Raw genomic sequence first — 26,724 nt, 5'->3', positions numbered from 1 at the left:
TTTCTGGAACTCTCTTGCTTTTTTGATGATCCAGCGGATGTTGGCAGTTTGATCTCTGGTTCCTCTGCCTTTTCTAAAACCAGCTTGAACATCAGGAAGTTCACAGGGCATATACTGCTGAAGCCTGGCTTGGAGAATTATGAGCATTACTTTTCTAGCATGTGAGATGAGTGCAATTGTGTGGTAGTTTGAGCATTCTTTGGCATTGCCTTGCATTAGTGTCTAATAATTTTCTGTGCACAGTTCTTTTGTCTCCTTCAGTTCAGTTCAGTTCAGTCGCTCAGTCATTCCTAGATATTTTATTCTTTTTGTTGAAAAGGTGAATGGGATTGATTCCATACTTTCTTTTTCTGATTTTTCATCGTTAGTATATAGAAATGCAAGTGATTTCTGTGTATTGATTTTGTATCCTGCAACGTCGCTAAATTCACTGATGGGCTTTAATAATTTTCTGATACTATCTTTAGTGTGTTCTATGTACAATATCATGTCCTCTGCAGACAGTGAGAGCTTTACTTCTTTTCTGAATTGGATTCCATTTCTTTCTTTTTCTTCTCTGATTATTGTAGCTAGGACTTCCAGAACTATGTTGAATAATAGTGGTAAAAGTGTACACTCTTGTCTTGTTCCTGATCTTAGGAGGAATGCTTTCAGTTTTTCACCTTTTATATGACCTTTACTATGATCAGGTAAGTTCCTTCTATGTCCATTTTTTGTACAGTTTTAATCATAAATAGGTGAATTTTGTAAAAGCTTTTTCTGCATCTATTGAGATTATCATATGGTTTTCAATCATTCAATTTGTTAATATGGTGAATCACACTGTTTGATATTTGTATATTGAAGAATCCTTGCATCCCTGGAATAAACCTAACTTGAACATGGTGTATGAGCTTTTTGCTGTGTTGTTGAATTCTGTTTATTAAAATTGTGTTGAGGATTTTTGCATCTGTATTCATCAGTGATATTCAGTTCAGTTGCTCAGTCATGTCTGACTCTTTGCAACCCCTGTCCTCCCTCCCTGGCCTCCCTGCCAGGCCTCCCTGTCCATCACCAGCTCCCAGAGTTCACCCAGACTCACGTCCATCGAGTCAGTGATGCCATCCAGCCATCTCATCCTCTGTCGTCCCCTTCTCCTCCTGCCCCCAATCCCTCCCAGCATCAGAGTCTTTTCCAATGAGTCAACTCTTTGTATGAGGTGGCCAAAGTGTGATATTGGCCTGTAGTTTTCTTTTTTTTCAGTGTTTGTTTTTCATATCAAGGTTTTGATGGCCTTGTAGAATGAGTTTGGAAGTGTTCCTTCCTCTGCAAATCTTAGAAAGAATTTTAGAAGGATAGGCATTAGCTTTTCTATAAATGTTTGATAAAATTCTCCTGTGAAGCCATCTGGTACTGGGCTTTTGTTTTTTGAGAGATTTTTTGATCACAGCTTCAATTTCAGTGCTTGTAATTAGGTTCTTCATAATTTCTATTTCTTCCTGGTTCAGTCTTGGAAGATTGAACTTTTCTAAGAATCTGTCCATTTCTTCTAGGTTATCCATGTTATGGCCATATAGTTGTTCATGATAGTCTCTTCTAATCCTTTGTATTTCTGCATTGTCTGTTGTAACTTCTCCTCCTTCATTTCTAATTTTGTTTATTTGATTCTTCTCTTTTTTTCTTGATGAGTCTGGCTAAAGGCTTGTCAGTTTTGTTTATCTTCTCAAAGAACCAGGTTTCGTTTTATTGATCTTTACTACTATTTCTTTCATTTCTTTTTCATTTATTTCTGCTCATATCCTTTTTGTTCTTTTTCCAGTTGTTTTAGTGTAAAGCTAGGTTGTCTATTCGATGTTTTTCTTGTTTCTTGAGGTAGTATTGTATTGCTATAAACGTCCCTCTTAGAACTGCTTTTGCTGCATCCCATAGGTTTTGAGTTGTATTTTCATTATCATTTGTTTCTAGAAATATTTTGATTTCCCTTTTGATTTCTTCAGTTACCTGTTGGTTATTTAGAAATGTGTTATTTAATCTCCATGTGCTTGCGTTTCTCACAGTTGTTTTTCTTGTAATTGATATCCAGTCTCATAGCGTTGTGGTTGGAGAAGATGCTTGATACGATTTCAGTTTTCTTAAATTTATGGAGGTTTGATCTGTGAACCCAGATGTAGTCTATCCTGGAGAATGTTCCATGTGCACTTGAGAAGAAGGTGTATTCTTCTGCATTTGGATGGAATGTCCTGAAGATATCAATGAAATCCACCTCATCTAATGTATCATTTAAGACTTGTGCTTAATTATTAATTTTCTGTTTTGGATGATCTGTCCATTGGTATGAGTGGGGAGTTAAAGTCTCTTACTATTATTGTGTTACTGTAAGCTTCTCCTTTCATGTCTGTTAGTGTTTGTCTTATGCATTGAGATGCTCCTATGTTGGATGCATAGATATTTACAATTTTTATACCTTCCTCTTGGATTGATCCCTTATTTATTAAGTAGTGTCCTTATCTCTTTTAATCTTCTTTATTTTAAGGTCTATTTTGTCTGATATGAGGATTGCTACTCCAGCTTTCTTTTGCTTCCCATTTGCATGGAATGTATTTTTCCATCCTCTCACTTTCAGTCTATATGTGTCCTGAGGTCTGAAGTGAGTTTCTTGTAGACAGCATATATATGGGTCTTGTTTTTGTATCCATTCAGCCAGTCTGTGTCTTTTGGTTTCAACATTTAATACATTTACATTTAAAGTAATTATTGATATGTATGTTCCTATTGCCATTTTCTTAATTGTTTGGGGTTGATTTTGTAGATCTTTTTCCTTCCCTGTATTTCTTGACTATTTAAGTCCCTTTAATATTTGTTGTAAAGCTGGTTTGGTGGTATTGAATTCTCTTAACTTTTGTTTGTCTGAAAAGCTTTTCATTTATCCATCAATTCTGAATGAGATCCTCCAGGTACAGGAATCTTGGTTGTAGATTTTTTCCCTTTCAGTACTTTAAATATGTCCTGCCATTCCCTTCTGGTCTGCAGAGTTTGTGCTGAAAGATCAGCTGTTAATCCTATGGCGTTCCCTTGCATGTTACTTATTGCTTTTCCCTTGCTGCTTTAATAGTCTTCCTTTGTGTTTAGTCTTGATTACGTTAGTTTGATTAGTATGTGTCTTGGTGTGTTTCTCCTTGGGTTTATGCTGTATGGAACTCTTTTCACCTCTCATACTTGATTGAGTATTTCCTTTTCCCTGTTGGGGAAATTTTCAACTAAAATCCCTTCAGAAATTTTCTCATACCCTTTCTTTTTCTCTTCTTCTGGGACCCCTATAATTTGAATGTTGGTGCGCATTTGATATTGTCCCAGAGGTCTCTGAGACTATCTGCAGTTTTTTTCATTCTTTCTACTTTATTCTGCTCTTAAGAAGTTATTTCCACCATTTTATCTTCCAGCTCACTGATTCATTCTTCTGCTTCAGTTATTCTTCTATTGATTCCTTCCAGAGTATTTTTAATTTCAGTCATTGTGTTGTCTGTCTCTGTATGTTTATTCTTTAATTCTTCTTCTGATGCTGCTGCTAAGTCGCTTCAGTTGTGTCCAACTCTGTGCGACCCCATAGATGGCAGCCCACCAGGCTCTGCCGTCCCTGGGATTCTCCAGGCAAGAACACTAGAGTGGGTTGCCATTTCCACCTCCAATGCATGAAAGTGAAAAGTGAAAGTGAAGTCACTCAGTCGTGTCCGACCCTCAGCGACCCCATGGACTGCAGCTTTCCAGGATCCTCCGTCCATGGGCTTTTCCAGGCAAGAGTACTGGAGAGGGGTGCCATTGCCTTCTCCTAGGTCTTTGCTAATTGATTCTTGCATTTTCTCCATTTTGTTTTCAAGGTTTTTGATCATCTTTACTATCATTATTCTGAATTCTTTTTCAGGTAGTTTGCCTATTTCCTCTTCATTTGACTTCTGTGTTTCTAGTTTATTCCTTCATTTGTGTAGTATTTCTCTGCCTTTTCATTATTTTTTTTTAACTTATTGTGTTTGAGGTCTCCTTTCCCCAGGTTTCAAGGTTGAATTCTTTCTTCCTTTTAGTTTCTGCCCTCCTAAGATTGGTCCCATTGTTTGTGTAAGCTTCATATAGGGTGAGATTTGTACTGGGTTTTTTTGTTTGTTTGTTTTTCCTCTGATGGGCAAGGCTGAGTGAGGTGGTAATCCTGTCTGCTGATAATTGCACTTGTATTTTTATTTAATTTGTTATTTAGATGAGGCATCCTTCACAGGGTGCTACTGGTGGTTGGGTGATGCTGGGTCTTATTTTCAGGTGGTTTCCTTTGTGTGAGTTCTCTCTATTTGATACTCCCTAGGGTTAGTTCTCTGGTCTAGGGTCTTGGGTTCAGTGCTCTGACTCCAAAGGCTCAGGGCTTGATCTCTGGTCAGGAATGAAGATTCCACAAGTGGTTTGTTATGGCATTAAGTGAGATTAAAACAAATACAGAAAACTGAGAAACCAAAGATGAATCCCAGACAAATGGCAGTCACAAAATCAGGCAGATAATAGTTAAAATAATGGACTATATACATATACACCCATAAGCAAAGTCAAACAGTCCAACTAAAATAAAGTACAGCAGATTGACCTGGCAAACAAAGGAAATCAAAAATTATATTTACCAGTTAAGAACAAAACTAACTAAAGCACAAACCAGAATACAAAACTAAAGCAAGGTGCCAAGTGGGGAATAAAACAATGAAAATAAATCTAACAAATAGGTTGAAAGGAAAGAAAGAAAAAATAGATATGCAAAGTTAAATAGAGGTAGATGAAGAAGACTTATGTACACTAAAGATTCCCTGAAAGGAGAAAAGAACATTAGGAAAGGCAAACAAAGGAATAAATGTAGGAAAAATATAATAGGTTTAAAAAATTAAAAATATAAAAAAAGAAAAAAAGGAAGAAAGAAAACACAAAAGGAAAACTCCATAGAACTGCAAAAGCCCAATGTGGAGGCAGAGGTTTATAGCAGCAATAAAGAGTGTGACTGAATATACACATATACATATGCACCCATAAACAAAATCAAAATAGTCCAACAAAAATAAAGTAAAATAGATTGACCCAGCAAACAAAGGAAACCAAAAATTGTATCTACCAGTTAAGAATAAAACTAACTAAAGCACAAACTGGAAAACAAAACTAAAGCAAGGTGCCAAGTGGGGAATAAAGCAATGAAAATAAGAAATATGTTGAGAGGAAAGGAAAGAAAGAAAAGAAAGAAAGATATGCAAAGTTAAATAGAGGTAGATAAGACTTATGTACAATAATGATTAACTGCAAGGGGAAAAGAAGAGTAGGAAAAGAAAACAAAGGAATAAGTGTAGAAAAAAATAATAGGTTTAAAAATTTTAAAATTTAAATTAAAAAAAGGAAAAAAACAGAAAAGTCCACAGAACTGCAAAAGCCCAACATAGAGGCTAAGGTTTATGACAACAATAAAATATGTGATTGAGGGGGAAAAAAGCTTAAACACTTAATTAGATTTCATAGTGCCAATAAAATTGACAACTACAACTGAGGGGGATGAAAGGGGAAAAAAAGGAACAAAGTCCAAAAGAATCTGCAGAACAAGTCAAAATATAAGGATAAATGTTTTTGTTGAGTCACTGCTGTCAGAGTCCTTTCCCTCACTGGGAGTCACAGTCACCTCACCTCCCTCGGATGCCCTCCAACACTGTGCTGATCTCTGGACCTGCTGTGGGGACAGCTCAGATTCTAATCTGGTCCTATTCCTCTGTGTTCTTACCTCCAATGTCCACATCTCAGAACTAGTGCATATTCTTTGATGGGAACTCTCAATGTCCTTTCATATATTCCATAGCCACAGAGCCTGTCTAGTTGATAGTGTGGATTTAACCTGCAGCTTGTACAGCTGGTGGGAAAGTTTTAGGTCTTTTTCATTAGCCACAGTGACCATGGGTTTCAATTATGGTTTTATTTCCACCTCTGCATGGGGGTTGTCCACTGGGGTTTGCTCCTGAGGCTGCCCTGGAGGACTTGGATCTGCCCCAGTGAGGGTCAGGTGTGGAGGTGGTGCAGCTGCTTGGGTCACAGGGGTTTTGGCAGCACCGGGAACTCAGGGGAGTTGGCAGGTAGGGCAGCAGGAAATATAGTGCTCTAGAAGGGTATGGCAACCAGTATTGGCCAATATGTTCCAGTATTGTTGCCCAGAGAGCCCCCCTGACAGAGAAGCCTGGCAGGCCACAGTCTATAGGGATGCAACGAGTTGGACACGACCAAAACAACCCTGAGCACATCGATGCAAGTGTTTTTGCCTGTGGCAGCTCTGCCCCAGTGAGAGTTGAGCATGAAGGTGGTGCAGCTGCTTGGCTTGCAGGGACCCTGGCAGCACAAAGTGTGCAGAGACACAGATTGTCTCTGCTGCAGGAGTTATGGCCCTCTCAGAGTCTTTTTTCGAGCCTCTTGTAGCTGGCGATCAGAAGGCCCCTTTGGCCAGTTTTTCTCTGTAACTCCGCCCATTCAGGCACTTCAGAGGGCTCCTTTGCCTGGGGTCCTTCTCTGTTGCTCAGCACATCAGGCACATGGGGGGCCCCCCTGGCTGGGGTCCTACCCTGTAATTCAGTGCATCAGGCATTTGATGGGCCAGCCTCTTTATTGTTCAGCTGCTGATGCTGGCGTGTGGTGGGAGAGAGGCTATGGTGATGGCTCCACCCTCTGCGTGTGACTCAGCAGTATCGCCTGGCTTCCATGGCTGCCCAGCTTTCCTCCACAGGCATTTCCCACCACAGTCTCCCCCCTCACATCCCCTCAATCTGTCTCTACACAGTCTGCAGCAGCCCTCACCCTGGGATTGCTCCACAATCCCTAAACTCCAGCTCCCAGCCGCTGCGCCTTCCAGGGGATCTGCATCCCTATCTGGGGTATGTATGGCTGGGGCAAGGACTGTCTGATTCTCATTCCATTTAGGCTGCCACAGGTCAGCTCTTTCACTCTCAGCCTTAAATGTTTCTTGTCTGACTCAGACAATTGCCCCCATGTGCAGATCAGACCCCTGCTTCAGTTCCCCACCCACTGAGGGCAGGTCCAGTCCTTCTAACACTCCTGTTTCTTCCCCTAGTCCTTCCTCCTACTGAGTTTTTCATGGGTCTATATATTCTTCTCGGCTGGTCATGTCCTCCTGTCCACTCGCAGCTGTTGTGCATGCACTTCTGTGTCTGAAGGTGTATTCCTGATATATCCATGAAGAGAGATGTACTCCACATCTACCTACTCCTCTGCCATCTTGTTCTCGCAAACCCAGTGTTTGAATATATACAATAAACTTATACAATCTCCCTCTACTCATTATTTTTACCTCCTAATATTGGAATCAAAATGTTGCCAATGCTTTTCTATGTATCTTTTCCTAATTCCCCAAATATATATTATCCATTTTCCCAGCTAGAGTAAATAATTTTTAACAAGCAAATTGATAAAGCTGACACTAATATATATATAATTCTTTCAACACCTAAATTATTGTTCTTAAAAAGCATTTGCAAAAAGTCAGTTTTAATCATCATTCACCCCAATTTACAGATTTAAACAGATAAATTGATGTCACCAAGAAAATAATAGATGTCTAGCCCAATAGCAACACTTAAAAATACACATTATTCAGCAAAATGTTCCTGAGAAAATAAAGACCTAAATTTAGGGCCAAACACTATAAAACTCTTAGAGGAAAACATAGGCAGCACATGCTTTTACATACATAGCAGTAAGATCCTGTTTTATCCACCTCCTAGAGTAATGAAAATAAAAAAACAAAAATAAACAAAGGGGACCTATTTAAACTGAAAAGCTTTTTCACAGAAAAGGAAGCCATAAACAAGGTGAAAAGACAACCCTCAGAATGGGAAAAAAATATTTGCAAATGAGGAAACTGACAAAGGATTAATCTCCAAAATATACAAGCAGTTCATCATGAAGCTCAATGTCGAAAAAACAAACAACACAATCAATAAATGGGCAGAAGATCAAAACAGACATTTCTCCAAAGAAGACATACAGATGACCAACAGACACATGAAAAAATGCTCAACAACACTCATTATGAAAGAAACGCAAATCAAAACTACAATGAGGTGTCACCTCACACCGGTCAGAATGGCCAGCATAAAAAATCTACAAACAATAAATTCTAGAGAGGGTGTGGAGAAAAAAGGAACATTCTTGCACTGTTCTTGGGAATGTAAATTGATACAGCTCCTATAGAGAACAGTATGGAGGTGCCTTTGAAAAACGAAAACTACCATATGACCCAGCAATCCCACTACTGGGCATCTACCCTGAGAAAAATCATAGTTCAAAAATACACATGCACCCTTATGTTCATTGCAGCACTATTTACAATAGGCAAGACATGGAAGCAACCTAAATGTCCATGGACAGATGAATGGATGAAGATATGGTACATATATACAATGAAATATTGGAATATTACTTAGCCATTAAGGGGACAAAATTGGATCATTTATAGAGATGGGGATGACCACAGAGTCTGTCATATGGCGTGAAGTCAGAAAAACAAATATTGTTTATTAACACATATATATGGAATCTAGAAAAATGGTACCGATGAACCTATTTGCCGGGCAGAACTTGAGATGCAGATGTAGAGAACAAACTTGTGTAGCGGAATGAAGGACAGGGTGGACCGAGAGACTGGGATTGACATATATATACACCATCATGTGTAAAATAGGGCTTCCCCGGTAGCTCAGCTGGTAAAGAATCCACCTGCGATGCAGGAGACCCCAGTTTGATTCCTGGGTCAGGAAGATCCACCTGAGAAGGGATGGGCTACCCACTCCAGTATTCCTGGGCTTTCCCGGTGGCTCAGCTGGTAAAGAATCTGCCTGCAACGCAGGAGACCTGGGTCCAATCCCTGGGTTGGGAAGATTCCTCTGGGAAACGGAAAGGCTACCCACTCCAGTATTCTGGCCTGGCCTGGAGAATTCTGTGGACTGTAAAGTCCATGGGGTCATAAAGAGTCAGACACAACTGAGCGACTTTCACTCACTCATGTGTTAAATAAATAGCTAGTGGGGACCTGCTGTCCAGCACAGGGAGCTCAGCTCGGGGCTCTGAGATGACCTGCAGCAGTGGGATTGGTGGGTGTGAAAGGGAGGCTCAAAAGGGAGGGGAAATATGTACACATATAGCTGATTCATCTCACTGTATAGCAGAAACTAACAACAACCCTGTAAAGGAACTATACTGCATAAAAATGACAAACATTATATGATATTGCCTATATGTGGAATCTAGAAAAACGGGACAAATGAACTTATTTACAAAACAGAAACAGAGTCACAGATGTAGAGAACAAACTTATAGCTACCAGGGTGTAAGAAGCAGGGAGAGACAAATTGGGATATTGAGACTAACGTATACACACTACTAAATATAAAATAGAGAACTAGTAAGGACCTACTGTATAGAACAAGGAACTCTTCTCAATACTCTGTGATTGACCTTTACGGGAAAAGAATCTTAATAACAATGGATATATGTATATCTGTAATTGATTTACTCTTCTGTATACCTGTAACTAACACAACATTGTGAATCAACTACACTCCAATAAAAATTTTAAAAAACAAGTAAACAAATGAAATTAAAGCTGTGTTTTAATGTCCATTCTTTACATATTTGATAAGCAACTTGGGATTTTTCAGTTTGGATAAAAGAACAAAAAACAGGTTCAAAAAAAATCTACTAGACACTTACTATGTGGGAAGCATCTGGTTTATGAGTAATTCATAATACATTCCATTCATTTATTCATATGTTCTGTTCTTCCATTCATCCTTCTATAACTGTTGTGAGATTACAATAAGCCAAGATTTTTTACACACTAGGGAAGAAACAGTGAACAAACAGTGACAAATGTCGATGCTTTTGGAATTCATAGTTTAGAGCAAGAAGAAGATAAGTAATCTACACTTCCAATAAAACGTGATAAAAAGTCTGTGATAAAAAGTCCCAAACCTGTGTGTATTTGGTTATACTTGGAATATTTGTAAGCAGAGTTGTCCCATGAACAACCCAGGGCTTATGGCCACCCACCATCCACTGGGTCAAAGAGTGTAACTTACATTTGGCTCTCTGCATTAGCAGATTCAACCAACCATGGATTGAGCAGTACTATAGCAGGTACTATTGAAAAAAAATCTGGATAGTGGACCCATGCAGTTCAAACACCACACCTTTTCTATTACTAAATCCTCTCTTCCCAGCCCAGGTTTGTACAAACAGCTTAGCTGCAAACAACATTTCTTCCCCCAGAGATATAATTAAACAAAACCATTATCACTTTGTAAGAATCGACATTTATTTATCTGGACATAAGTTGAATCAACAAATGAAGTATAACATTAAGGAAATTTATTTTACCCTTTGTATTTCAGTATCTCCTATATTATATAAATATGATTAAAATAAATCAAACTAAGGAACAGAAGCCAATAAGAGGAGTTCGCAAAATACACACCTCGGACTGCACATGACAGAAGATGAATCAGTGATTTGGGGGTTAACTTCCTCAGGTCATTTCCTGTTTTAACAAGTTCACATTAATAATAATTATAATATCAATCCTGTCTTCTCTTTTTAAATGTTTCCTTATTTTTCTTGTAATATATATTTGAGCCTTTAAAGTTCACTACTTTTTCAACATTCTGATAATACTTTAATGTGAAATTAAATCGTGTTGCTCAGATTTTAATTATACTTAAAGAGTATTACTTTAGCACTTAATATTACCTGATATTTGGCAAAAATATGTTGAATGTAATAGAACCTAATTTCTATATCTAGAGGCAAACTTTATGAATTCACCTTAGACTATTTTGAGAATAAAACTATGTATATGAAGAACTAGAAGAATATTATAACTATTTTAATTATTTGCATTTATTATGTTTCCCTATATCCTCAAGTAAGAAAGTGTATTTTCCACCAGTTCTCCAGTTTTCAGATAAAATATCTGACCAACAGCAAAATCCAATCTTATATTGCAATGCTCATAAAAAACACATATGTGCCTTTGATTCTGAATATATATAGTGCTCCTAAATCAACACTTACATCATGAGAAACGCTGGGCTGGAAGAAGCACAAGCTGGAATCAAGATTGCCAGGAGAAATATCAATAACCTCAGATATGTAGATGACACCACCTTTATGGCAGAAAGTGAAGAGGAACTAAAAAGCCTCTTGATGAAAGTGAAAGAGGAGAGTGAAAAAGTTGGCTTAAAGCTCAACATTCAGAAAATGAAGATCATGGCATCTGGTCCCATCACTTCATGGGAAATAGATGGGGAAACAGTGGAAACAGTGTCAGACTTTATTTTTTGGGGCTCCAATATCACTGCAGATGGTGACTGCCGCCATGAAATTAAAAGATGCTTACTCCTTGGAAGGAAAGGTATGACCAACCTAGATAGCATATTGAAAAGCAGAGACATTACTTTGCCAACAAAGGTCCGTCTAGTCAAGGCTATGGTTTTTCCAGTGGTCATGTATGGATGTGAAAGTTGGACTGTGAAGAAGGCTGAGCACTGAAGAATTGATGCTTTTGAGCTGTGGTGTTGGAGAAGATTCTTGAGAGTCCCTTGGACTGCAAGGAGGTCCAACCGGTCCATTCTAAAGGAGATCAGCCCTGGGATTTCTTTGGAAGGAATGATGCTAAAGCTGAAACTCCAGTACTTTGGCCACCTCATGCAAAGAGTTGACTCATTGGAAAAGACTCTGATGCTAGGAGAGATTGGGGGCAGGAGGAGAAGGGGATGACAGAGAATGAGATGGCTGGATGGCATCACCGACTCAATGGACATGAGTTTGAGTGAACTCCAGGAGTTGGTGATGGACAGAGAGGCCTGGCATGCTGCGATTCTTGGGGTCGCAAAGAGTTGGACACGACTGAGTGACTGAACTGAACTGAACTGAAATCAACACTTATCCACTTAACTCTATTATACTCAATAATGGCAAAGTGTCCCCATGTAATCGATGCAACTTGGTTATAAAACATTATCCAGTCTCAAGATTTTGGTCCCAGGAGTAGAAGATTACTGAGGAAAAAACAGATGATAATACTTATGTGGCCAGAAGTCTTCCATGCTGCAATTAGTTTAGGTGGTTTAATGAAAAAAACTACATTTTTTTTGTGTGTGTATTTGCTACCTCCATCAATAAATACTGACTCAAATTATTATAAAATACTTTAACATAACAGAATTAAGTAATACACCAAGCTTACATTATTAACCTATATTTTAGGCCCCTATAGTCCATGGGGTCTCAAAAGAGTCAGACACAACTTAGTGACTAAACAACAAAATGGATGTTGATAGATAGATGGAAATATAACAAGTAAAGGAAGTTTTATATGGAGAATAGACAAATGCATAACAACTTTATATTAGAAATGTCCATTTGTGCTATGAACACTGCCAGCATGTAGCTGGAAACATAAGACCCAGGACCAGATGAAAGAGTGTTTGGGGGTGAGATACAGCTTGTTCAATGAAATATAGACCTTCTGTATACATGCCACAGAAGTCTTCCCAGAATGGTAGAGAGGTATCAAGTTGTTTTTAATTTTCTTTTTATTTCTTGTAAGACCACACTATGAAGTGATAGACTTGGTCACTATAAACAGTACATGGACTGAAGCTGCATAGATTAAACTGGAGATCACTACTGTTTTCTGATCCTGTTTTCATTTCTTTAATAAAAAATATCAGAAGTTTAGAGAGTCTTGCCCTAAATTTCCAAACCTGAAACAGCAGGCTTGAGATGTGCAGGTAATTCAGTTACTGCCATGGCTATAGTAAAACCACAGTGTATTCTGACACTGGAAGTTGCTTGGTAAATACATACATATCAATATGTTAGTCATTCAGTCATGTCTGACTCTGGGACTCCATGGACTTCTGACATGACTGAGCGACTGAACTGAATGAACTGAACTGGACTGTAGTCTACCAGGCTTCTCTGGCCATGGGGCTTTCCAGGCAAGAATACTGGAGTGGGTTGCCATTCCCTTTTCCAAGGGATCTTCCTGACCCAGGAATCTAACCCAGGTCTCCTGCATTGCAGGCAGATTCTTTTTGGTCGGAGCCACCAGGGAGGCCCACCTAATACATAACCAAAAACACTTCAAGATACTTAACATTGCTTGGTAAATAAGTGAAGTGAAAGTCACTCAGTTGTGTCTGACTCTTTGCAACCCCATGAACTATACAGTCCATGGAATTCTCTAGGCCAGAAGACTGGAGTGGGTAGCCTTTCCCTTCTCCAGGGGATCTTCCCAAACCAGAGATTGAACCCAGGTCTCCCGCATTGCAGGCAGTTTCTTTACCAGCTGAGCCACAAGGGAAGCCCAAGAATACTGGAGTGGGTAGCCTATCCCTTCTGCAGGGGCTCTTCCTGACCCAGGAATCGAACCAGGGTCTCCTGCATTGCAGGTGGATTCTTTACCAACTGAGCAATGAGGGAAGCTTGGTAAATGGGCCTCATTAGATCCATGCTATAATGGGGTTTGATTGGTTGGTTTAGGTTTCTAATACCTAACATCAATAAATTTTCTTCTGTGTCTTTTTTTTTAATAATAAAAATAACACAAAGATTTCATCTTCTTGTTTACATAGCACCTGTGTGTACATGGTAAGTAACTTCAGTCATGTTTAAGTCTTTCCAACCCTATGGACTGTAGCTCACCAGGTTCCTCTGTCCATGGGATTTAGGCAAAAATACTGAAGTGGGTTGTCATGCCCTCCTCCAGGGGATCTTCCCAATCCAGGGATTGAACCCATGTCTCTTATGTCTCCTGCATTGGAAGGTGGGTTCTTTACCAGTAGGGCCACCTGGGAAGCCCCTAATAAAGCACCTGTTAGTATTAGTCAGTCATGTTCAACTTTTTGCAACCCCATGGACTACAGACTGCCAAGTTTCTCTAACCATGGCTTCTCCAGGCAAGAAGAGCAGAATGGGTATCTATTCCCTTCTCCAAGGGATCTTCCTGACCCAGAGATCAAACCCGTATCTCCTGCATTCAGGCAGATTCTTTATCATTTGAGCCACCAGTGAAACTCACCTAATATGTATCCAAAAAGTACTTCAAAATGCTCCTTTAAATTCTATTGTGTTTAGAAAGATGACAGCTTTTTATATGAAGGAATGCTTTCAGAGAATCTCTATTCTATGAGAAAGTTCTGGGAATTATTTAAACGCTCAGAATTCATTACTTAACACAAGCACTTTGCCTTGATTACATGGAGAGATAATTACCCCTACTTACTGTCTTTTTCTACCACTATTCTTCAAGTTCCTGTAACGTAATGACAGCTAGTGATACACCACAGGCTCTCTTGCTTTGTACTGTGCTTACAATGGCTGTAGCAGTGGCCACGTATTATCACTGTGAGTAAAAACAAAAAATCCACTTGTCTATGATGAGTGTAGTATCTCCCATCATACAGGTCAATATGGAAATCTAAGGGTATTTTGGTTCTGAGTGTGAGTTTAGCTGTGGGATAATCTGTCCAACGCTTTGCCCTATGATGGTTACTATACATGAACTATGAAGGACACAGGCCCATGGGGGATAATGTGACATAGAAAGTATATGAACCTTAAAAGTCCCATGGTCTATTCTGATCCGCAGAATGCAAACTCTTCAGAAAGTTTCAAAGTTCTTTACCAAGTGTGAGGGGATAGTAAATTTATCAAAGGCGGATGTAGAAGAATCAATAGGGAATAATATAACTGGTGCTTGAAGAAAGCATGAGCCTTGAGCAAATGGACTGGAACAAGGAAGTTACCCTATGTGTTCTCAGTTTTATTATAAGATTGTGGACAGTCCTCTTCTGTGTGGTTAGATGAGATCATGAGAAAGAGTTACATATTTGCATGTTCATTCACTGAAAAGTGAAAGTGAAGTCGCTCAGTCGTGTCTGACTCTTTGCGATCCCGTGGACTGTAGCCCACCAGGCTCCTCCATCCATGGGATTCTCCAGGCAAGAATACTGGAATGGGTTGCCATTTCCTTCTCCAGGGGATCTTCCTGACCCAGGGATTGAACCCAGGTCTCCGGCATTGCAAGCAGAAGCTTTAACCTCTGAGCCACCAGGGAAGCCAGTTCATTCAGTAACTGATTTCAAAAGAAACCCTGGTGGTCCAAGTCTCTACCTATCTTAGTTAAGGAATAGGTGTTACACATATGTAGGCATAATGACTGCATAACCAAACAATCCTTTTGTACTTCATTTGACATGCATAAATTTTACTTGATAATTTCTAATCTAAGAGGATTAATTAAATACAAAGGAGATTTCTGTCAAAAAATCCTGTCATACAACACTGATTTTGTATGGCTTGATGATGGCTTACAGTAAATATATAGAAGGTTTTCTGTTTGTGAATGAGTTATCTGCTCCAGTATAAAATCTGAGGTAGCTAAAAAGCATAAGGACTGAGAATGTCATGGATTGTTTTCAAACAGATAGTGAGTTCATATAATGAATGTCTTTGCTGGATCTAGTATCACTGACCTTAGGTAGAAGGATCTTCTAACTAACGCAAAGTGCAGATGGAGAATAATTGCCAGGTTGGGAGATACTAATGTATTAAAAGTGAAGCTCAGTGTATGGCATAGAAAATCTAAAAAGCTACTAAATTTTACCTGGGAGGTAGTACTGAAAATGATGTCACTCTGATTTTCTCTGAGAAACTTTATTCTTCAATGATGCTGACTTTTGGAGTTAAAGGTATCAGGAATACTCGACCTCATGGTCAATATTTTCTTAAAAAATTAAGTTTGTTACATATCCTAATTGTTTTCTTTGTAGTTACGTAAAAGGGAATTGTTCCTATTTCTATACTGCATAAAAGTTTAGAATTTCTAAATTTCCAGTTCAGATACTGGTGGTGTTTTTTGTCTCTTGACTGGACTCTAACCAATACATATATTCAACAAATGTTATCTCTTACTACTCATCCTGTTTCTTTACACCACATAATGGGGCTTTTGAAATAAACCCTGATGGTTAACAAAAGCTACAATACCTAAAGCATTAATCAGCTGTCTAAAAATAAGACTATATTTTAAGGAGCATTATATTTCAGTATTATTACTGTCATTACAAAGTAAAATGAATTCTAAAGGTACTACTACTGAGGCAACTGCTTAAACGCTCTCTGCAGCAAGATAGGGATCTTCTAGGATGTAAATCAACATACTAACTTCTTTATCAATAAACTCTTACTATATATATACTTTTTGAGCTGAAGTAAGGCACGCTGTGATTCACGATGTCTCAAAGAGTTGGACACAACTGAGTGACTGAACTGAACTGAAACACCATACTTAGTTGCTTTATATTCTGGCACAAATTCCTTATCTTACTGAAGGACCAGCATCAATCTGCAATCCATGATTTGAATATCACAGTTTAAGAAAATCTAATTGAGAATTGCATGGCTATTTATTGAAGCCTTGAAATTTCTTTGCATAATTCTCTTGAAGCCTCTCTCTTCTTATGACTCTCTAAAACCTTCTGATGATCTCAATGCTTATACAATTGTAGCTGTAACTAGTGCTATTTTTAACCTTCAAATTTTTTTCTGTAACGAGTATTGTTTCTTTCTTTGAAAGAATTTCCTACCTATAGACTACTGCTCAATCCATTTCACTTATTAATATGTTACTCTTTATTCCTCTATATATGATATTTTTGGCTATCTCTTTGTCAGAAGGAGTCCATTTTTCAGTGGTTGTTATCCTACAGTTTATTTTTATTTTTTTGGTCACTGCTCTATTCTATTCCAGTTTTAATTAGCACCGTTTGGTTCGATTAGCGTCTGCAGCTGTTACTGGAAATGAAGTCGCTTTGTCCCACTGCACTTTCTCCCATTGTAATGGGCAGGCATTTTGGTAATTAGATTACTGTTTACTTCACAACCTGAAACTGAGCAGTCATTGTCAACCTTCAGAAGCATCAGTATGAATTCACACAGTACCTGCCATCTGTTCTTTTCATGCAGTCATAACAGATCATTTCTGAAATTTAACTGCATTTCCATCATTTCACTGAATGGTATATAAAAACATCCAATAATAGTCATCAAGCAGTACACCTACATTTTCTTCTTTTATGTACCTGTCTAATCAAATGCTAAAATGCTTGAAGCCTGTAAATAGTGTCAGCCTCATAAACAATCAAGTAGAAATTATTTCCATGCATTGGGAGAGCTGTTTTCATGCAGAGCTCTCTACCCTAAGAGAAAACTGAACCTTAAGGAATATCAATTCCATCTCAGTTCTTCTTAAATGTTTACCCAGTTCATATTTTAATAGAGGGTCCAAACAACCCACAATGCACATTGCCAGATTTATAAATTCAAATTTAGAAGGTGTAGTATTTATTTGTTTATCTTTCATGCAGTTATTTATTTAGAGGATAAGAAACCATTTTTCTTTCTTTCTTTTTTTTTTTTTTTTAATAAAGTGTGCTATGAGCCATAAATAGACACATTTTACTCATAGAAACCTGCTTGGTTAGGTTCAGCTGGTAAAGATAGTCTCTCTGAAATACTTTCTCTGCTTATTCAATCAAGTTATTCCATCTTTCCACTCTTAGCACCTTTGAGGGTGCTATCCACCATGTGTTCAGAAACCCAAGCCAGCCCCTACGCTATTTTATTTATCGAGCCTTTCCTGTGTGGACTTCTTTTTTCCAGGTTATTCTGTCTAGGTCAACTAGCCTGTACTTTTTTCAAGACACCCAGTCTTGCTTCTCAGGATTTTCTCTGTAATTCAAACCTATATCAAAGCAATTTATTTGGTGTTTCCTATTATTACCTACACTTTTAATTGTTTTTGAAATTTCTCTGCCTAATCTACACAAGATTGCATATATTTTCCAATTCCATTTATAAATCACATTCCAATGAACACAAATATATTCATAATGTCTGAATTGACATCTGTAAGAAAAATGTCCATGTATTTAGAAGCTGTTCATAACATCCTATTTAAATTCTTACATGTTTCTTTGTGAAATGAGACAGTGTTAGCCAGTCATGTCCAATTCTTTTGACTCCAAGGACTGTAGCCCGCCAGGCTGCCCTGTCCATGGAATTCTCCAGGCAAGAACACTGGAATGGTTTGCCATTTCCTTCTTTAGATCATGTTTTATATAAGATGTTAAAATAGAGGTATCTAAATAATATAAGACACGTGGACAGAGTCTGTAAATGCAAAGTTAGAAGATGAAATGTTCATTTATTTTTATCTACTTTGTTACAAAAAGAATAAATGACAAGCAGACACGTGGTGCAAGTGCGGAGGTGTCGGAATTGTGTGAATCAGCTTGTTTTAATAACCAGTGTTTGGAGGCAGTTGCTTGTCAATGTATATTCTTGAAGATTCACACCATTTAAATGTTGCTAAGAATTTCACCAGGTGCACAGACCATCTCAAGGAGAATCAATTAAAAGTTCATTAGGGCCCTTTCATTTATCAACAGCCATGGGGTCTCATGGGAGCCAGAACTCGGAACAGTAACTGTTTAATAAAAACACTTGTTCACCTCTATTTTAATGTGATCATTTAAAAGGACTATTCATTAAATATACCATTTTTCACTATTTTGAGGTTTTGGGTTTGACATTTTTATATAAAATTACATTTGTGAAGTAGGAATATATTAAATCCACAGAAGATCAGTATTTTCCTATTTTTGTCTAAACAAGTTTTTTATGCTTTATGAGCTATGTGTATTTGTCTTTTAATTTGGTATTTTTATTATTTTGGCATTTATCATGCTTGGTATTCTCTGAGCTTCTTGGATCTGTGGTTTGATACCTGACATTAATTTTGGGAAATTCTCAGGCATTATTTTATCATATATTTCTTCTTTTCCTTTCTCTCTTCTCCTCCTGTATTCCCATGACCAATATAACAAACCTTTTGCAGTTAATCTCCTAGTCCTTGGATCTTCTATTCTAGCTTTTACAGTTTTTATTCTCTTTACTTTTAGGTTTGAGGATTTTTTTTCATACAGTCTCCATATCAGAGATTCTTTGCTATGTCCAGTCTACTAATCAGTAATAAGCCCATGAAATGTGTTCATTTGTCTTATATATATTTATAAATCTCTAGCATATCTTTTTGGTTCTTTCTTAAGATCCTCACCCATTTGTATGCTGTCTACTTGCACTAGGAGAGCCCTCACTCTATTAATCATAGTTGCTTGAAATCTCTGCTACATCCCTACCGTATCTGTTTCTGATGCTTGCTCTGCCTCTTCACATTGTGTTTTTTGCTTTTCGTTTGCCTTATAATTTTTTATTGCTCATTGGACATGATACACTGGTAAATTCCCCAGGTAAGAACATTGGAGTGGGTAGCCATTCCCTTCTCAAGGAGATCTTCCCAACCCAGGTATCAAACTTGGGTCTCCTGCATTGCAGGCATATTCTTTACTGTCTGAGTCACCAGGGAAGCCCATAAATAAGCCTTTGGTCTCATGGTGATAAGGTGTACAAGGGGGCTTTCCTGGTAGCTCAGCTGGTGAAGAATCTGCCTGCAATGCAGAAGGCCCCAGTTTGATTCCTGGGTTGGACAGATCCCCTGGAGGAGGGCATGGCAACCCACTCCAGTGTTCAAGCCCGGAGAATCCCCATGGAGAGAGGAGCCTGGTGGGCTATAGTCCACAGGGTCACAAAGAGTTGGACATGACTGAGTGACTAAGCACAACAAGATACTCATGGAGGGGATGCATTCTATAATCCTACAACCAGGTCTCAGTTATTAGTGAGCCTGACAGGCCTCTGGAAGCTAAGACTCAGTTTTCTCAGGTTTTTCCTCCCCACTCAGGTGGGACAGGAAGACTGGAGGTGGGTGTTGCCTTTCTGAAGGTACATGAGGGTCAGATAACACCCAGAAGTCAGGATCTAACCAGTTTCTCCTGAGGGCAGGATTTGACAGGAAGAAGAGTGCCCCCAGGTATATTTTGAACATTTTCTTTTTCCCTTTCCCCCAGGAAGTCTGAGGGGAATCTGGTCAAGTTCCAGAGGTAAATCTCACAACACTATTTGAACCTTCCTGTGCCTGGGTTTCCCTGGTGTTTAAAACTTGAGTTTACTGCACTAAACTTCCAGCAGCTCATCAAGTACAATGCCCCAACCTGGGTTCCCAGAATGTTTCTGCCTCTGTATCTCTGTTCTGAGAAGCCCTGACTCATCATAGTCATCCATTTCTTCAGTCTTGAGGGCAGTAATTTGACCTCACCTCTTTCTTTTCTTGTTGTTCAGTCGCTAAGTTGTGTCCAACTCTTTGAGACCCCATGCACTGCAGCACTCCAGGCTTCGCTTTAGGATTGACTGGTTGGATCTCCTTGCAGTCCAAGGGACTCTCAAGAGTCTTCTCCAGCACCACAGTTCAAAAGCATCAATTCAGTGCTCAGCCTTCTTTCTGGTCCAACTCTCACAATGTACATGGCTACTTTTCTTACAGAACCAAAAAAGAGTTGCTAATTTTCCAGTCTGTTCAGCTCTCTGCTTATTGTTAGGTTACAGTGGCCCCTTCCAAGCTCATTACATGAAGAACTGGAAAGCAGGAGTCTGCTATTTGACTTTATTTTTAAAATTTTAATCTTTACACAAGACTTGGCCATAAGGTTTTCTTCATAAAATTTAAGTTGGCATCATTCACTGAAGTACAACTTCTAATTAGGTATACTGATTTATCAAGTGAAGATTGTTTCCCATCTCTCCAGGACTACACTTTGCTTTCACATGGATTTCTATTAATATCATGTGAAATAACCTGGGTCCTTGGCCACATGATTACTTCTTTTTGTGTTGGCAAATAAAACCAGACTGTGAAATGGTTGTATGACTCAATATTTACTAAATATTATTGCATCTGAATTGCTATTCTTCAAGTGGGAGAACTTATGGCATGTAAGTTATAATTCAGTAAAGTTGTTTTAAAAAGTCAAGAAACAAAAAATTTCATCAGATACACCAGGGGTCTCCAACCTCCGGGATCTGATGCCTGATGATTTGAGCTGGAGCTGATCTAATGATGATAGGAATAAAGTGCATAATAAATGCAATGTGCTGAAACCATCCCTAAACCATCCCTGACCCCTCTCCATGGAAAAATTGTCATCCATGAAACTGGTCCCTGGTGCCAAAAAGGTTGGGGACCACTGGTATACACATTTGTTTTTCTCTTTAAATATTGTTCTCATAGCTTGAAAAATGTTTCATTTTATATAACAAGTGTTTTTTTCTAAATCTAAATATGCATTAGGAGTCACTGGAATGACCAGAAATAATTATTTGAATGTTAAGGAATTTAGTTTTTTATTTGCCAAAAAAATAAAAATTAACTATTTTTAAAGCTACAGAAAAAATGTCATGCCTACTAATCCTTCCCCAGTTTTTCTGGAATTCTTACCTTGGTAGAACTAGTAAACAGAATTTTTCAATAAAGATAAGGAGACTGTGTGTTTTAAAGAAGCTTTACAGTCTTAGAATTAGGGAGGGATTTAAAAAACTTAAGGGCTTCCCTGTGGCTCAGAGGTTAAAGCATCTGCCTCCAATGCAAGAGACCAGAGTTCGATCCCTCAGTCTGGAAGGTCCCCTGGAGAAGGAAATGGTAACCCACTCCAATATTCTTGCCTGGAGAATCCCATGGATGGAGAAGCCTGGTAGGCTACATACAGTCCACAGGGTCGCAAAGAGTCGGACACGACTGAGCGACTTCACTTTCACTTTAAAAAACTTAATCTAATTTTAGAATGGAAATAATAAAACTAATATAACATGAAGTATTCAACTATCTTTTTTTAAGACATATCAACTTTAAAATTAATATCAAGAGGAAAAGCTGATACATCGCTGACAGCCCTGATTTTCTATTTAATAATTAACTTTTTAAAAAGTCACATTTTATTAAAGTAGTGGAAAAGTTGGCTTAAAACTCAACATTCAGAAAACGAAGATCATGGCATCCGGTCCCATCACTTCATGGGAAATAGATGGGGAAACAGCGGAAACAATGTCAGACTTTATTTTTTTGGGTTCCAAAATCACTGCAGATGGTGACTGCAGCCATAAAATTAAAAGATGCTTACTCCTTGGAAGGAAAGTTATGACCAACCTAGATAGCATATTCAAAAGCAGAGACATTACTTTGCCAACAAAGGTTCGTCTAGTCAAGGCTATGGTTTTTCCTGTGGTCATGTATGGATGTGAGTGTTGGACTGTGAAGAAGGCTGAGCGCCAAAGAATTGATGCTTTTGAAATGTGGTGTTGGTGAAGACTCTTGAGAGTCCCTTGGACTGCAAGGAGATCCAACCAGTCCATTCTGAAGGAGATCAGCCCTGGGGTTTCTTTGGAAGGAATGATGCTAAAGCTGAAACTCCAGTACTTTGGCCACCTCATGCGAAGAGTTGACTTATTGGAAAAGACTCTGATGCTGGGAGGGATTGGGGGCAGGAGGAGAAGGGGACGACAGAAGATGAGATGGCTGGATGGCATCACTGACTCGATGGATGTGAGTCTGAGTGAACTCCGGGAGTTCGTGATGGACAGGGAGGCCTGGCATGCTGCGATTCATGGGGTTGCAAAGAGTCGGACACGACTGAGCGACTGAACTAAACTGAATTAATTCACTTTACTCCTTTCCTAATAACACAAGAATCACAGTAATTAAAAAGGAGATAAAAGTTTTTAAGTAAAAGGAACACGTGAGTGGTGATAGGGTCTTTGAAGTCATTTTAAATGTAAATATGCATCACAATATTGATCTCTTTGTTAAATCAGAAATGATGGAGATTTTCTGCTCTTAGTATTAAAAAACAACCTTAATGATAATGGTGAACATACTATAGAGAGATTTAAGATTAGTTGAATCCAAAAATCCCTTTTATCTTTTGCACTGATTTCAAATCTCTAGCAAAACATTTTTTAATAGGGGCAGGCAAATTGCATATAAGACAGCCACATCTTACTATTTTACTAGTCCCATTAGTATCAGAGCTAGTTTTTCTTTTTAATGTCAACTACAAATTGGCGCTTGCCAAGGGCATTTGCCATCTGCCTCTGCAGAAATTGAATTCTGTGCTGCTGCAGCGGTTGACCTTCAACACCCCCTGAGGGAGTTCAGGGTGCAGAGGGAGGCACTCTGCTCCAAGGAAACTGGTAGAACAGGTCTTTAGAGAGTTAGATATTTTCAGGAAATGATTTCATGATCCTAATCCTTGCATCTCTTCATATCTAGAAAAGCACTAAATCCCTTCATGGTGACATAAGCTCCTCATCATTAGCAAAAAACCTTTCCTAAAATAAGGGTGTGATTGCATTTAACTCTTGCTTCACCAAAATCTTTCCTATTGACCTTCCCCCACTGTCTCTTTGAAGCAGTTTCTCAGAGCTATCTGAGGTGCTGTTTCTTGGGCTGCAGTCCTCATTTTGCCCCAAATAAAAGTAGAACTCTCACACTGTTCATCTTTTTAAGTCAACATTTGCATTATATATTATGCCGCATGATTAAATTGAATTGGTATCCACGAATATCCTAGTGTTGAGGGTCTTGACACAAGATTCAGCATTTGTTTTTTAATCCCAGTTAGAAGGAAATGGCAATCCACTCCAGCACTTTTGCCTGGAAAATCCTATGGATGGAGAAACCTAATAGGCTACAGTCCCTGGAGTCGAAAGGAGTCGGACACGACTGAGCGACTTCGCTTTCACTTTCATATAAATAGTATTTTGTGCATGATGACCTAATTCATTTGTATCTATAAGGAATGGCAAATCCTTCCATTTATAGGGATTTGCAACTATACTGAAAATTAAATGGTATTATCAACAGAATAGAAATGGGTATTTTTAGTAGATTCCAGAGGAAAAAAGTCCTAGTTGTGGATAATTGAGATTTATCTGCTAGAATGAATCCTCTTGATACTACAAGCAGGAATTTATTCAGATTTGACTTGAGTTTCCCTTCTGAGGGGTATTTTTTCCAGGGAAACAGAATCTGTAAAGTTTTAGTGCATTTTCATAAATTTGTATTATTGCCAGTTTCCCATAGGGACTGAATATGGAATTTAAAGATATCATGTGTAACCTAACTCAAAATCTAAAGCCCCATAAAAATATAAATTTTCATATTGTTTTATGAACTTGTTAGAGAACTACTATCATCTGACTGTAAGTGTTGTATCTTTTGAGATATCAACAGTAACACCTAACTAGGATGGGTGTACCTTCAAGTGGGGAGGGAACCCTCAAATAAGAAAACAAGAAAGAGCATTTTACAGTGAAAAGCTCTTGCAGATTGGCAGTCCACTCCTGGCAAAGTAGTCTCATGTTGTTGACAGGAAATCAGGCTTCCAGATTTCTGCATCTCTATAAGCTTTGATAGCTGCTAGACACAGAGCTGTCGTGTGTCTGTCTCATAGAGAAGGAGGTGGGAAATGCAAAAGAAGGTGCCCTATTCTAAGGGACCTTCTCAGAACCACCCCTGACAATGGTACAGACTTCTTAGGGGCCAGATTTTAGGCACAGGCCACAGGGAGCAGCAAGCAGTCTGGAAATTCTGCCTTCATTACAGTGGTAATGCACAGGAATAAGAGCTGGGATATTATTATTACTAAAGAAAATGAAAATGGATATTGAGAGGCAACAGCAGCCTGACACAAGCAAAATATGTCTTCTCTTAGTATCTGTTGTTGTTGTTGAGTCGCTCAGTCATGTCCAACTCTTCGAGACCCATGGACTGCAGCACGCCAGGCTTCCCTGTCCTTCATTATTTCCCAGTTTGCTCAAATTCATGTTCAGTGAGTTGGTGATGCCATCCAGCCATCTCGTAATCTGCTGCCCTCTCCTCCTTTCGTTATACAGTAGTGGTAACCTTAATCAAAACTTATTCAAACCCACTAAGGAATTATTTCTTCCACTTTGGCACTTTTTAAAATTAATGTTAAAATGCCATAATCACAACTAACATTTGAGATGGTTCCAAATTTTCCACATCAGTTATAAACCCCCACATTTTTTTATCAAAAAATTTCATTACCTCCACTTAAATAACAACTTTCCCTCCCTTTCAGTTGAAAATGGAAATGTCATGTCTCACAAACAATCTCTACGAAAACATTTCCCTATGAGCCAGAATGTGCCCTCTTCACTCTCTGAGGTCTCTGTTTCTCTCTGGATGCTTTAACTAGAGAGATGTGTCTATATGGGGGAATTATCAATGTGTACACCTTTCAAGGCTGTGATTTTCTTGCCCTTTCCTCTGAAAATGAATGTATTGTGAACAATGATGCCTATTTGTTTACATAGCAGGGAATGGGTTCCTGATTCCTTCAAGTCTCTTCTGCTATCTTTGCCTTTAACATAGTCACAGAGCAGAGAGTATTTTGAATTATTATGCTCAATTTTTATAGAATAAAATGGGGGAAAAAATGAACAGGGTCTGAGCTTTTTTTTTTATCATTCCTCAGCACTGAAGTTCAGTAAATCCAACATGTGGACTTTTTTGTGCACATAAGACAGTACCCTAGGGTCTGCAAATGTCCAAACAGGCAAAGTAAACCCAAGGAATCCAAGTAAACCCTACTAGCTGGGTTGCTCTGTAGATCTGCTATAAGAAAACAGGTGCTAGAAATATCTGTGTGAACTAAATTTAAGAATATATACTTTGATATAGAGTGCCACTTAACATAATCAACATTTTTATTACTCTTCTTGATAGCCGGCTTATAATTGTGCATGCATTCCTCTGTATACCTACATGCATAGGGATATTATATATATCATATATTTAATATGTATTAATCTTAAGAATATATTCCATCAGCCTATATTTGCAGGTGGCTTAAATGTTTCCCTCAAGGATACTTCCTAAGATTAAACATATAAATAAATGCATCTTCTAGAAAATGGGTAAGTTGATGAGTATTTAAAAGCAGATAAATACATAAGTATGTTCATCTTATACATATGTAAGTATGTAAACATTTGGCAAATTTAATGTATTCATTCAGTTCAGTTCAGTTCAGTCTCTCAGTCGTGATAAAGGTAAACTATGTGTGAGCAGAACAGTTGCCAAGGAGAATGGCTCATGTGTACAAATACTTATGTATATCTTGGGAGGGTGAGGGAGCACGCTAGCAAGGTCCCTGCATAGGGTTTGGGTTCTTGCCCACATTCTAGGACAAGCCATACAGAACAGTTACCAAGCTGTATCTTGGAGCCTCATTTTTCAATTTGCAAAATGAGATGGATTGGCTTACTCTGGATGATTTCTATTTTTTTTTTAATATATATGATCGTTAAGAAGTGACAACCATACAAAAGCAAAAACAAAGAAAGATGCCATTTCTTGAATCAGTTTTAGATCTAATGATTTGTCAATGGAGACAGCCATCTAAATTCAGAATAAGAGTATAGGCCAGGATTTTGAGAACTTGATATAGCTTTTTATAAGTCTTCATTATACATATTGAATTCAGACTAAGTCAATTTACATCTGCAACACAGTACAACTATTAATAAAATTATAGCATGCCTGTGGCACCTACCACCTCTAAGGAGGTGTCAATTCTTAAATACTTCATCATTTTAATTAAACAAAAAAGTGGTCCTATGACTTGTGATTCCTGCAGATAC

This window comes from Bos indicus x Bos taurus, chromosome 24 (assembly GCF_003369695.1).
Source record: "Bos indicus x Bos taurus breed Angus x Brahman F1 hybrid chromosome 24, Bos_hybrid_MaternalHap_v2.0, whole genome shotgun sequence".
In the NCBI taxonomy this organism is placed as follows: Eukaryota; Metazoa; Chordata; class Mammalia; order Artiodactyla; family Bovidae; genus Bos; species Bos indicus x Bos taurus.
The sequence above is the reverse complement of the archived record's forward strand: the minus strand, read 5'-3'. Positions refer to the sequence as shown.